Raw genomic sequence first — 14,545 nt, forward strand, 5'->3', positions numbered from 1 at the left:
CCTGGTAATGCTCTATTGAGTAGCCAAGCTAGGAGGTGCGATGCTGGGTGGTTCCCAGCTGCCTGATCTCAAAAGCGCGATTTTGGGCAGACGACGGAGACACACGGCCTAGCTAATAGGTAAGCCTAATAAGTTATTTTAATTATTTTTTTCGTTTTAGCTTATGAAGCATCTCCTGCTATATAGTTAAAATTTTGGCCAAAATGAGTTTTAATACTGCACATGAATACCAGAATGGAAAATTAAATTAACTATTAGAAGCACTTATGGAACCTCAAAGGACGCTACTCTATTCCATACGAAGGACTGCTGGTGAGATTGTTCTATTTTTACCCATAGATACCACATTTCATCTTAATATCACATTATTAACGGTATTATTATTGATATCATAAATGTGGAAGGCTAGATGATGGAGTGGATTGCCAACCTGAATCCTTAAGGTCTGAAGCAAATATGGCACTTCTCAATTCAAAACAAACAAACAGTTGGTACAGCGAAATTGATTATTAAATGGAAGGATCCTAATGCTGGAAGGCGACTCTTATAACCCCGGAATGCGCACAAGTGCGTCTGCTTGTGGAACCGCCCAATCCCTTTTGGCCCTTCTGTAACAGCCAGTGCTGTTAATATTCATCAGCATAACGTCCAAACTTCTGGATTATCAGTCTACCTTGCATTGAAAATCTGCTTGCTTTGATCAAACGTACATAATAACTATATACAGCAAGCATGAACTTCATGCACGAGAATATATAATATCAGCGCCCTGTGATATTGTAACAAACTGATATTCACGTTTGAGCAGTGAAAATCAATAAAAAAAATTTATGTTGTTATTTAGCATCTATTGCGTTCAGCTGTTGGACATAAGATTTTTCTTTTCATTTACTGCATTTAAAAATTTTTTTTTTCCTGAAGTGAATATCACCTTGTGGATTTGAAAATCACTTTCTCCTGTTCTATTTTCACGATATATTGAACTTGTATGCTACGATGAAAATCGCTGTGGATATGTACATACGAAACTCAGAGGCATAAAAAACAATGTATGCTGAGAAAAAAGATTTTCTGTTTTGTTTGAAATTCGGTGATAATTAAAGGCCCTGGTAACAGCATTAGTGTAAAAGTCATTTGATGATCAAATTTGGATCTACTGTAATTCTACCCACATACATTGGCAAATCCTTGAAATGATGGTGGCTCTCCCCTACTGTTTTCTGTTACTACTTTTTCTCTCTTTTCATGCCTATCCCGAGTTTGCTGTTCATTGTTCCGCTTTTCTTCGTTTTCTGTTTCATTTTTCCCTTTGTTTCCCTGTTATTCCTTAAATTTTGCACTTGTGTTTTGTTATTTTCTTTCCCGTTTTCCGCCTTCTCTTTGTCCCATTTTTACATTTTTAGTTTTCGTTTTTTTAACTCTTTATTTCCTTTTCCACTCATTTTTCGTTTTCTTTTGTTCTTTTGCATTCTATGACATGAAACATATTGATACCCAACAAAAAGCTGTAGCAGTTTTCTCATAAAGCTATAATAGTTTTACTAGGATAATCGAATTTATTTATTTTGTTTGAACAATAACTGGTTGCGTTGACTATTTAGCACAGCTATATGCTTTAGAGCTTTGGAGAATGCAACCAAAAGCGGATTACCTACGAATGGTCGAAACACAAATGGCCAAATCACAAATGGCCGAAATTATAAATGGCATAATATTTCTAATGACCGAATCACGAATGGCCGAATCACAAAAGGTCGAACGTCATATTCGGCCGAAAATATTCACGGCCTCAACCTGCGAAAACGTGAGATACATGCTGTCCTTACTCGCTGTCGTTCGTTCGGACTTAACTAAGGGATAATCCCTACTAGTCAGTAAACCTAGGAAAATGCATCCACCTAAATAGAAGTGGTTTCTGCAGGGGGGCTGCCCCCCGCTACTTACACGGTAAATTTGCTACTACACGGTAAATTGGTCTCGCACAATATAATGAACGAAGTTCATTTGCGCTTAGGGGAACAAAGAACGATCAATCATCTATACTCTATAGTAAATAGTTGTGTTGCTTATTTTGTTTTTTGTTTGATTAAAGTTATTTGTTAACTACTTGCCAATTCATGTTTTTTATTGAACAGTTATTTCGGCATTCGGAAAAAATCGGCCTTTCGTGATTCGGCCTTCTGTGACTGCTATTGAAATTCGGCCATTCGTAATTCGGCCATTTGTGTTTCGGCCATTCGTTACCAGCCCCCAAAAGCCGCATGAATTGATGGTGGTTTCTGTCAAGCATCAAAAGCATCCAGTTAGCTTTATTGACCTTCTGAAACCTTCCCCAGAGTGACCAGCAAGCATTAAAACGTTTTTACAGCTATTACCAGGAGGAAGTTATTATTAGTTGTACATATTTGGTCATTAAAATCTCTGAAAGAGTACAATACAATCGAAATTGTTACTTAGAAGCAATGCTGACAGCTGTCATTCAAGTTGCCGCTTGGTCCTTTAAAATTACGATAGGATTTCACACAGTAAAACTTAGAGCGCCGTAGCGTGCCGTTGGCTTGACTGGCCCCTGCCAAGGGCGCTAGCTCTTGGAGGTGCTAAAAAGGGCTTGTATTCAATAAAGCATTAGCAATAACATATGACATTAAAAAACTGGCCTGATTTTAGCTATTTTTCATGCCACGTTATCAGTTGATTTACATGTGACATGGCGAAGACAGTCAAACAACTGCGCTTGATGCTTTGTTCGTACTGCCAACTCCAGCGAAGAAGTTGGATATGGTGAAGCACTTCGTATCCGCTGAATAGAGCCAATCAGAAGCGTTGAACGGAAGCGTGGTTCTGGACGCTCGACAGTACTGCACGACCGTAACGTGCAGCAGAAGCTCGAAATGAAGACTGATAGCAAGGTGGTCTCATCGTCCCCACCTAGGACCGGAAGGTTGGAGCAACCAGCTAAACGGTGAAGAAGTACTTGGCTAAAATTGACATTTTTATGCCGATGCGCCAGTCCAGGCTAACTGTGTTTGAGTAGCAGGCAATCGCCCAGTCGTAGTCATAATGGGCGACGAAAACTACTTGACACTGGAAGGCAATGTCAATGACTTCCACAAGACCAAATACTTTATATCCCCTCCAAGAAGGCAAGTGATGACATCAAGTTTATCTTCCGTCTCAAGTTTCCGAAGGAGATCCTTCTGTGGCTGGCGATCAGGAAGAGGAATATGTTCAAGCCACTGTTCTTTCAATCGGAGTTTACAGTGAACGAGAAGCAGTACCGAGTACCTACCGGCAGGGATGGTTCGATCACTTTGACTCAATTTTGATTCATTTGACAGTACCGTCTTAACGGGACCAATTATGACAAAGTTGTATATGGGATATTTATAGAACAGCTTAATATCTATAATTTTGCTGAATAAAGTGTTGCTGTATCTTTTGTAGTTACGGCGCTACAATGCTAGTATCTTATTAGTGACTAAATGAACGTTCATTTAGTCACTGATGAGTTACTAGCGTTGTAGCACCGTAACTACAAACGATACAGCAAAACTTTGTTCAGCAAAATTGTAGATTAAAACTTGTTCTACAAATGTCCCATATATAACATTGTCATATTTGTCTCGGCTGAGACGGTCCTGTCAAATGAATCAAAATTGAGTCAAAGTGATCGAGCCATCCCTGCCTACCGGAAGTTACCACCGTCCATTCGCCTGAGAGATTATTGGAGGAGATGTATCGACTGAAGATAAACATTGTACCGACGATCTCCAAATCTCCCAATGTTCCCCAACTGTAACCAATATGAAATTTTTGGGCGAAGCTCAAACAGTGCATTTACTTCAATAATTTTGTTGCCAAAATAAAGAAGGAGCTGCAATTCTAACTCTCTCTTGTAGTGTGGTTCTCTTTGGTCCTAAATGAGGTTTCTCATTGATTTGTCATACCATATAACAGGTGGCAAGTAAAATTTTGAAATTTTTTACTCAAGCTGTCAAAAAAGACAAAGATACATTAAGAAGATCTGATTTACCGAAATTAAAGGTACATTATCCATTGTTGAAAATAAATTAGTGTACATTTGAAAACGGTCCGTAATCGGCTGTTCGGCGAAGCATTCGTTTGACGTCGAAACATGAGCGTTGTACGGCCGGCATGTCAACTTTGCGAATGCATCTCTTAATTCTACCAATCAACTGTTTGCAATTTGTGGCTCTCCAGTTATTTTTGCACACCAAGGAACTCAAAATCCCTAAGAAATCTTCGATTGGGCGCACTGAGACAGATTCTCCGGGTCGTAGTTTTTGGGTACAAATGGGATCGAATGGGTATAGAGGAACGATTGTGTTTTTTTGGCGTAATGCAATGATGCGATGATCCGGCCAAAACACGTATCGTCCACTTGCATGACGTTTTTGTAGAAACAGGATCAAAGTTTTCTTTAAACATTCGTCTGGTGCATCTTAATTGATAGACAAACTAGAGGGCGCCATTTTTAGCATAAACAAAACAAATAATATTAACAAAAAAAGGAGAGAGAGAGAGAGAGAGAGAGAGAACTCATTTTATTTGCCATCCATCATGGCTTTTTAAAAGTGCCTAAAATGGTCGTACAAAACCAGAATATCTTGACAATTTATTTTATGCGGTATGTTACTGATGCTGACTAAAACAAATAAGCTTAAGCACTACCACATTAAATTTTTCATAAAAAATATATACGGGTTCATAGCATAGAAATTGTTACTATAAATGTGCTTAGACGACATTGACGTTAAAGGTGAGACAAATCCAAAGAAAATTTAATCGGAAAAGAGGGACACCGAAGAGAGTCTCTGAATGTTGCTTAGGTCTGTTACATTTGCCGTCCGTTAAAAATTATGAAACTGTAATAATATGTAGAATATATTCAAAAGACGACGGGTTTATGATACTTGATTTTTATTGTTGTAGGTACTGTTATATCTACAACGACATCTTTCACAGTTTTACGCCAAGATTCTATAATATTTTAATTGTTCGTTCTGTGTAGAACCCATAAAGTATATATTTTCACAGGCTTACGACAGATGATTATAATGCCCCAACTTGTCCAATAAAATCAGTGTTTATGACTAACGAAGCAGTCATAAATACCGTCAAGTTTTTTTTCTTTTCCTAAGCTTTAGCGATGCTATAAGAAGCTATCTCTTTATAGAAATACGTCGAAGCAAACAATTAACACTTAGGTTTGTGGAAGGGATAATTCACAGCAACTTTCGATTTTATTATTATTTTCGATTGATGGAACTTTTGTTCAGACCAACTTCAAAAAGATTTTGTTAGAACTCACTTTGAGTAGAGTGGTTAGCTACAATTTCAAAAACGTTACGAACATAGTGTACCATATTTTGGCCATGTTTACCTGTTACAGCAAAAAATTTTAGACCGGATTCCAAATTTCAGAATCTATCAAAAGATCAGCTTATTCCATCAAGTTCAAGCATGCTGTCATGACATCTTCAAAAAAGAAACGCGATTAGTCTCAGCTCACAGGTGTTAACTCGAATCAATGATTCCAACAAAAGGAAATATTCTTTCTCATCCCAGGTCGTTTTCACTTTCAGACAGACAAGCCGGCTTCCTGCAGCGTTAGACGTCACATTAAAACAGCATTAGACTTTAGACTGTATTGGTGGAAATCTAATGTCGCTATTTATCTTCGACCGAAGCGTGAGTGACCTTCGATAGCCTTCCCCCAGTTCTTGGCGATGGGGAAGGCCGATTTCACCGGCGCGCAATCGTCGTAGCGTAACAGTAAGCGAGGTATGCTTGCCTTAGCCTACAAAAAAAACGACTCCCGAGGGAAGTGCCGGCTGTATACGGTCAAGCCAACAGTAAGTTAGTGAAGTGTAGATAATTTGCTTTTCACTTTTCCTTTCAACCTGTTCTCCCCCGCACTGTGTTCCGTTTCGATGTGATGAGAAACCAGCCTGCGGAAGGGGAGCAACCTTTGATTATGTTACCTTACCTTAGCTGGACGGTGTTTCGGACCGGAATCTTTTATTGGATGATTTTAATCTAAACAACAACTCGGGATGGTGCTGTAAAAAAGGAAAACTGATTGATATCTGATCCGATCCGATCACATCTCCGATCGCAAGAACTACTGCCATCCATGATCCATGATGAAAATCATTCGATCTAAGTTCCGTCAGCACACACCGTGCGGCAATTTAGAAACCCAAAGGAAAGTATATGAGCGAGAAACGACCCTGACCAGCACAGCAGCAATAAAGAATGGTCCAATAAAGCGAGCGCAGCGCTTCGGGAGATTGCTCAACCAGACTAGCATATAGCAGGAAGAGCTTCGCTGCGCCGGGTGCATTGAACCTAAACAGGTTGAAGTTTTATAGCACTTTTGCCCGGAATGCAATTTATGAGCTGAATAGTGTTGTAGGTATAGGTATCAAGTGGTACGACTTTTCTTCACTTTTCAAAAAAGGCAGCTTCCATCAAACCTGTTAGTTGTTAAAATTATACTCATTGTATCAAGTAGTTAGCTATAAAGTCATTACATAAATTGTAGCATTGCGTAAACCGCATTATGCATACTGATTTCAAAAACGCCGTCAAAAAACAATACACACCAATTACCCATTACATTACGCAAAATCAAAACACCGTTTCAAGTAAAACATAAAAAAATGTCAAACGTAACCCTCCCGGAAGCGCGCTGTTCGCCGCAAAAAAAGACGTGCCTATCAGCTCATTAATTCAAATTGTCTCCAAGACACCGTGCAAGTCATGCGCCACACATTGCCCTTTCTTTCCGTCACAGTTTGTGGGCCAAAAACAATTGTCCCAACAGTATACCTAGATATCTACGGCTACATACGGTGCGCTATTGTTCTATTGTCAGCCACACGGACGAGGATGCGGGTTGCAAGTTGCTGTCAATTTTTTTATTTCTTGCGGTTAAAATGCCATTTTGGGCCATTGTACGCGAATAGTGAGTGTGGTTGCTGGTTGGTTGCATAAAATGCCTAAACCATTTGTGGTTGCCATCATTTATGCGAGCCGAGAGTACCGTACCGGTAACGAAAGCGAAAACAACAATCGATTTCACTTTCCGTGTTCTAATTTTAAGCTGAGGAGGAACGTACGGTCGGGGATGTGGAGAAATGACCTAGCTTATCGTTGTTTTGCAAGGCTGTCACGGGAGGCAGCTGATTTATGTTGCAGTTAACGGAACGTTTTAAAACAGGTACATATTTTCGAAACATAAGTAGGAGACATTTGTAGGGGACGGGTGTATAATGTGCCCCAACTGGGCAATACGCCCTATTTCGTTTATTCCTAAACTAGAGTAAATTAAAATGCCAAATAATTTGTTTAACAAAAACATCCGATGTAATTTTTTGCGTCGCTTCCGTAAGCATTTTTTGTGGTTAATATCTGTAGTCTGTATCTGCGTGAACTGTAGTTCTAAAACATTATCTCAGGCGAAAAACCGGTGAAAAACGCTTAGGGTTTATTTCTAATTCCCGTCGTAGTAAGGAAAGCCGCTCTAATTTTCATCATTTCTTAGGTGGATTTTATGAATAATCCAAAAGCTCTGCTGCTGATTTAACTCAAACACACTTACCTTCTGATCCGTGCCATTTGCGCTTTCAATAAAAAGCGATTAATAAAGCATTTGATTGAAATTACGCAACTGACTTTATATTTTAAATTCGTCGTACCGTTTTAAAATCCGTCCATCAAAATTTTTCATCGTCCTAACTAAAAATAACAATAATGTTTACGAAGCTAGCGCGCATGTATTTGTGTAGGACAGCATGACAAATGTTATTCTGCAAAATTTCTGTAGATTATGCAAGTTTTCCTGGCTGCATAATAACAACAGTGCATTGCGTGAGTTATTTTCATTTTATGAATGACGGAAATTGAAATGATTAGTCGACATTTTCTTCTTCGTCGCACGAAAAAACGTTGGAAATGTGGCCGCTAGGAATTCTTTAATGAAAAAAAGCATTTAAATAGATCTCAGCTTATTTTAATTGATCGCCTATGAGAGGTAACAAACTAAACTATTAGGGAATAACTTCCCAGGTAACCAATAAGCATTTCCAATGCAATTTAAATGCAAGCCAATAAGCATTTAAGTTGCCCTAAATGCTACTTAAATGCTATTTTGGCAAAATAAGCGGCTTCTTTACTGCTAACCCTCTTATAGTGCTGACAATGCTTATTTGCAGCTAGTTACCGACAAGTAGAATTTAAATAGAATTGTGGACGCCAATTTACAACAGTTATGCAGTCAAAAGGCTGATAAACAGCAACCTGCAGTATAAAACGCCAGGGATGCTAATAAACGATTGATTTACTGCTTACACTAATGCTTATTGGTTTCCAGGGTTATTTTGCATTGTGTGTCATAAAAATCGCTGATATTTTCAATTTGTGTTGGATAGGACGGGAATTTACGACGAAGCAGCAACATACCCTATTTTGCTTATTTATTTAATACTAGTTGAGCTCGAATCTTACGATCCGGAAAATATAAATGTCTGTTCAGAAAACTGGGGATGCATTCCATTGGTCAGAGTTTGCGAAGATGTTTAATCTTTGTATTAGTTCTTTGAGTTCTTACATATTGCATAATATAGCTTAAGGATGTTGTACATGAAAGAGTCTTCACCTGAAACTGAAACAAATAGTTTTTATGCTCGCATTGGATTTTATTTAACTGAATAAAAACATTAACACCACTGTGCTGATTTTATGGGTAAGCAAAATGACTCTTTTGTTTGAGTGGATCTGAACCGTCCATTGTCTGCCGCGAACCGATTCATATAGTCGGTGTTAAGTCAGGCAGAACCAAGTGACAAAATTCTAACTTCGAGAAAAACGCATTCAAAATTTGCTGCTCTGTATGGTTTATAGCAATCAACCGATCGAAATCATCTTATAACTATGGCTGTTTGCAACATTTATGTAGTCTGATTAGAGTAAAATGTTGCGTAGAAAATTTTTGATCGTTTGCTGTCATTGACTATTTTTTTTAAGTTTGCGACTTGGTCCGGTCTGATTTAACACCGACCATATGATATCGCAACAAGCAATCGAGTTGAGCAGGCGAGTAGGACAGTCGATTCGAGCAATAAATCGAGTAGTCTAGTCGAGCAGTTGAATCAAGATGTTAAATCAAGCAGTCCAGTCGAGCAGTTGAATCCACAAGTCCAAACAATTTAATCGAGCAGTTGAGTCGAGTAGTCCAGTCGAGCAGTTGAACCGAGTAGCTTAGTCGAGCAGTTGAGTCAAGCAGTCGAATCAAACAGTTTAGTCATGCAATGTAGTCGAGGAGTCGGATCAAGTGGTTCTGTCGAGCAGTTAAGTTTCGCAGCGAAATCTAGCAGTTGAGTCGTGCAGTTATATCGAGCAGTTGTGTTGAGTAGTCCAGTCTAGCAGTTGAATCGAGCAGTTGAGTCGAGCAGTCGAATCGAACAGTTAAGTCAAACAGTTGAGTCGAGTAGTCGGGTCGAGTGTTTAAGTCGAACAGTTGAGTCGAGCAGTGTAGTCGAGCAGTTGAATCAAGCTGTCCAGTCGAGCAGTCGAATCGAGCAGTTAAGTCGAACAGTTCAATCGAGCAGTTGAGTCGAGTAGTCCAGTCGAGCAGTTTAATCGAGTAGTCTAGTCAGGAAGTTGAATCGAACAGTTCAGTCACGTTGAGTCAAGTCTGTCAAGTCGCTGTCAAGTTGAGCAGTCGAATCGTGCAGTTAAGTCGAGCAGCCGGCTCGATCACCAAATGTGTCCAACAGTCGAATCGAGTAGTCCACTCGAGCAGTTAAATCGAACTGTTCAGTTAAGCAGCCAAGTCGATTTGTCCAATCAAGTAGTTGAGTCGAGCAGTCGAATCGAACAGTTCAGTTGAGCAGTTCATTTGCCGATTTGAGCGAGTGGTCGTGGGTTCGAATCTTAGTAGAATCAAGCCATTCGATGTCAAGTTTATCCACTGAAGCCTCCTGACAGTGCAAATGTCCCTCCTATAGTTAAGTATACTGGTCAAAGGTACGAATGAGTCCGCGCCAGGTACGGCTATAATATGGGATAGTGCTAGTAGCGAGGAATAAGTGGGTAAAGTAGATCAAGCTTTGAAGGAAGGGTAAACCCCAATACACACAAGCACGCATAAATTTAATTAGCATATCGCTCACTCAATAGCGATTATAGCAAAAAGAAATGCAGTGCAGGTCATACAGCAAACACCCGGGCGATATTACGATAGATCAACTATACTGGTCGCAGTAATGAGTCCACACATGGAAAAAAAAGTTCATTTGAGCAGTCTAGTCGAGCAATCAAATCGAGCAATCTAATCGACCAGTCCAGTCGAGCAGTCTAGCCAACCAGTTACTTAACTGCTCGAGCAGTCCAGCAGTCGACCAGTGAGGTGACTGTGAATACAACGCATTGCTACGAAAGTGTGAATGTCAGGGGCCTGTTTTTAGTTACCGATAAGCCTCTTATGACATCCTGTCAGAGACCTGGTGTTCGGTACAGACATAAGCCTCTTATATAAACAGATTCTTTCCGACATGACGAATGCGGTCAATATGCCCCCCTTGCGATGGTGCAATATGCCCCTTCAGTGGCCCAACACCCGAAGGACAAAAATTTTATAAAATATTTGCAATGCCAAAAAAATATTGGCAGATTACATTTGAAAACTCCGAGCTTTCGGGTGCAGTTGAACCTAAAATCAAAGTTGAAATTGCACTAGAAATTAGACTTGCAATTGGACTAGAAATTAGAGCAAAAATTCGTATTGAAATCGGCCTTACCGTAGGACATTGAGTCGTTGAGACGTTGAGGTAGACTTGTATTTGGTCTAATTTGGACTCGAAGCCTTACTTCAAATTAAACTCTAAATTAGAATTAAAAAATTGAATTTGAAATTTGACATAAAGTTTTACTTGGAATTAGACATGAAATCGGACTGAAAACAGAATTTGTTTTTATTACAGTTTTTATTTGAGATTGCACAGGAAATTTTAATTGAAATTTCAATTGAATTGACTTGGAATTGAACTTAAAGGTAGATTTGAAAGTAAAGTTAAAATTTCACATCAACTTGAAAAATGCTAGAAATTAAACTTACTGGAAGTGAAATTGGACTTGAAATTGACATGAATTGGAGTTGAGATGAGACTAGGAATCGTTTCGTTTTTTCATGTTCTGCACCGTTTTCTTTGTTTTTGTTCGTTTTTGTTCTCCTTTTTTTCCTTCCGTTTTCTTCTTTTTCTGTTCGGTGTTTTCTGTTTCATTGGTCCGTTTTCTATCGGTTCCTGTCCTATTTTTCTTTTTTCACTCCTGTTTTTCTCTTGTTTTGTTATTTTCTCCGTCTTCTCTATTTTTCTCTTTTTTTCATTTCCAGTTTTCGCATTTTCGAACTATTTTTATCATTTTTCCTTCTCGTTTTTCGTCTTTTCAATATCGCATTTTCCTTCTATTCCGTTACGTTTTTTCTGTTTTGGCTACCTTTTTCCCCTGTACTCTTCAGGGTTTCTCCCGTTTTACGTCGTTTTCTCTCACGGTTTATCTTTTGCTTTGGTTCGTTTCCCTTTTTGTTCCGTTTCATTTTCCCGAGCGGCCTATTTTCGCGTTTTAATAAAGCATATCGCTCATTCAATAGCGATTATAGCAAAAAGAAATGCAGTGCAGGTCATACAGCAAACACCCGGGTGGAATCACAATAGATCAACTATATACTGGTCGCAGTGATGAGTCCACACATGGAAAAAATGGAGAACGAACATTAGAAGAACTGGGAAAAATGATATGTAAACTGTGTACAAAAAGTACAAAATAACTTAACCTGTATAAGTCCTGATATAAGTGGCACCAGTTCTCAGTTCCTTTTATTTACCTTTCTTGTCCCGTTTTTTACTCTTTTCAGTCTTGATTTTCTTGTTTTTTTGCCCCTGTTTCTGTTTTTCATCTTTTTTCTTCTATTTTTCTTCGTTTTCAGGCCTGCTTTCTGTCTCTTTTGCTGTCTCGTTTTTTTATGTTTTCTGTTCCGTTTCGTCTTCTTTCTTTTTATCATTTTTTCCCGGTTTTCGTACGTTTTACTTTTTAATCCGCTCTTTGTTTTCGTCTGTTTTGATCGTGCCAGAAAATAATGAGGCCTCAACCGAGGTGTTAAGTGAAGAAATCTCGAGTGCACGAAATGATTGGCTTGACGGGGACTGACGATAAGCGTTGGAGAGGAATAAAGGAGCTTGGGAAAATTATCCAAGCATTACCACGAGGAAGAATTTGGCCAAGTATCGCAATGCGCGAAATAAGTTAACCACGATCCTAAAAAGGAAAAAGCGCCAGAAGGAGAACAGAAATCCTGAAGAGCTAGAACACCCATTTCACGCTAATGAGAGGCGTAAGTTCTATGAGAAGGTGAATAAATCTCGTGATGTGTATCCTCATCGAAGCATGATATTTGCAGCGGCGAGGATCAGGGAAACCTGGTCACAAACGATAGATCGGTCAGCTGAAAAATAATAGAGCCGCAGGAAATGACCGACTTTCGGCAGAATTCTACAAAAATGGCAAAGAACTACCAGCAACGGCACTTAACGGGATAATTTCAAGAATTCGGGAGAAGGAGAATCTACTGGCAGAATGGATGGAAGATGTGGTTTGTCCCATCCATAAAAAGGGACGATCCGCGGCTCGATTGCTGTAGTTACCTCAGTTTTACGCTGATGTGCCCACGCATTAGATTTTAATAGATTTTAGGGCAGCATACGATACAGTTAAGCGCGAACGGCTTTAGCAGACAATACACGAGAACAGTTTTCGGACAACATGACCGAGTGATGTGCTACGTGCGCGTTACGGTTGCACTCTCGAGTTTTTTTGAATCAAGCAGAGAATTGCGGCAACGGGATCTACTGTACTGTAAGTTGTTCAACATCGCTATTGAAGGTGTGATCCGGCAAGCGGGCATCGAAATGAGTGGAATGATCTTCGGCAAAAATACCCAACTCGTAGCCTCGCAGACTTCCTCGACATCATTACTAGAAATCTGGGTTGAAAACCAAATAGGCAGGAAGGCTATATGGCAGGAAGAGGCACCAGAGAAAACACTGTTTGTCCTTCACGGACAGTGACAGTGGTGACGAACTGCAAGTGGTTGAGTTTAATAAATTGAATCTCCGATTACTGCCGACAATAATACGAGTAAGGAGACTCAAAGACGCATGCTGGAAGTTGAGCCTACTTTTCCCTCCGCTTCGATCAGACGCTTCGATCAACAAGCATTCGCCATCGCACAAAGCTGACGATATACAAAACGCTAATCAAGCTGGCAGTCCTCTACGGGCTTGAGACAGCAACTTTGCTTACGGAAGACGTACCTGCCCTTTGCTTATTTGAACGAAAGGTGTTGCGGACTATTGGTGGAGTACAAACGTATAGCGAAGAGTGGCATAGGCGTAAGCACAACGCAGGCACTACTTGGAGAGCTTCCCATCGTACACCTGGCGAAAGTTAGGATACTACGGTGGGGCCGGCCCGCGTCGCGAGGATGCCGGACGACTGTGCAGTGAAATCCGTCCTCTTCGAGAAACCCGCCAGCCAAGAACAGAGGGGCCCACCGTGTCAGATTGCTCGACCAGGTGTCGTCAGATGTATCGAAACGCTCAATGAATTGGCGATGAGAAGCCCAGGACCGAGTACAGTGGAGAGAAATTCTTGATACGAGCCACACCGACATTATGCTGCTAGAAGTAAGTTAGTATCTAGTTCTATACTGGGAGTTTTGCACCAATAACTTTGGTTCATCCTGACGTCTGTTCGGACTCGTTTCTATTTTTATAACTAGCCTGGCACGAGGTTTCATATTGATAAATACAAAATTCAGTATGGAATGATGAGGAGATGCCTGAGAAAAAACCATACTAAAGTTACCTGACATTGAGTGGCTTGATTCTACTAAGATTCGATACTACGAACACTCGTTTGTCAACGCAGACCCGGTTGACTTGCGGCTTCTGAGTCCCCGTAGAAAAAGTTATACAAGCAGCTATCATTCTAAAATGGAATATTTCACCAATAGGTGTGATATTTAACAAAAACATTGTGCAATAATTCGAAAATTTGGGAAAGTAATTGCCCATGGATTTTCTTTTCTGTGACGAACTGCGATTTCAACACAAAATGCAGTTGACACCATATTCTTCTAATGAACGTACTGAACGTCAAAATGCTAAAAAATCAAATATCATTAACTGACCTACTTTGAAAATAAACACATGGCAGGATCTTTTGAAAAGTTTGAATCGAGTCACAGAAATAAAAAACCAGTTCCATAAAAATCCACCAGAACTATTTTTCAGTGACAGGTTATCGAACTCAACGGAATTTTAAGCTTAGGTCATCAGTACTATTAGGCAAAGGGACATCTCACCGAGAGAGCATGTCACCGTTGAATCAACAAATACTTTCTGACGACGAAAGGAAACAGGATTACCGCGGGCTCGCTGCATCTACCCCAGCGCACCAT

Source organism: Sabethes cyaneus, chromosome 3 (genome assembly GCF_943734655.1).
Source record: "Sabethes cyaneus chromosome 3, idSabCyanKW18_F2, whole genome shotgun sequence".
In the NCBI taxonomy this organism is placed as follows: domain Eukaryota; kingdom Metazoa; phylum Arthropoda; class Insecta; order Diptera; family Culicidae; genus Sabethes; species Sabethes cyaneus.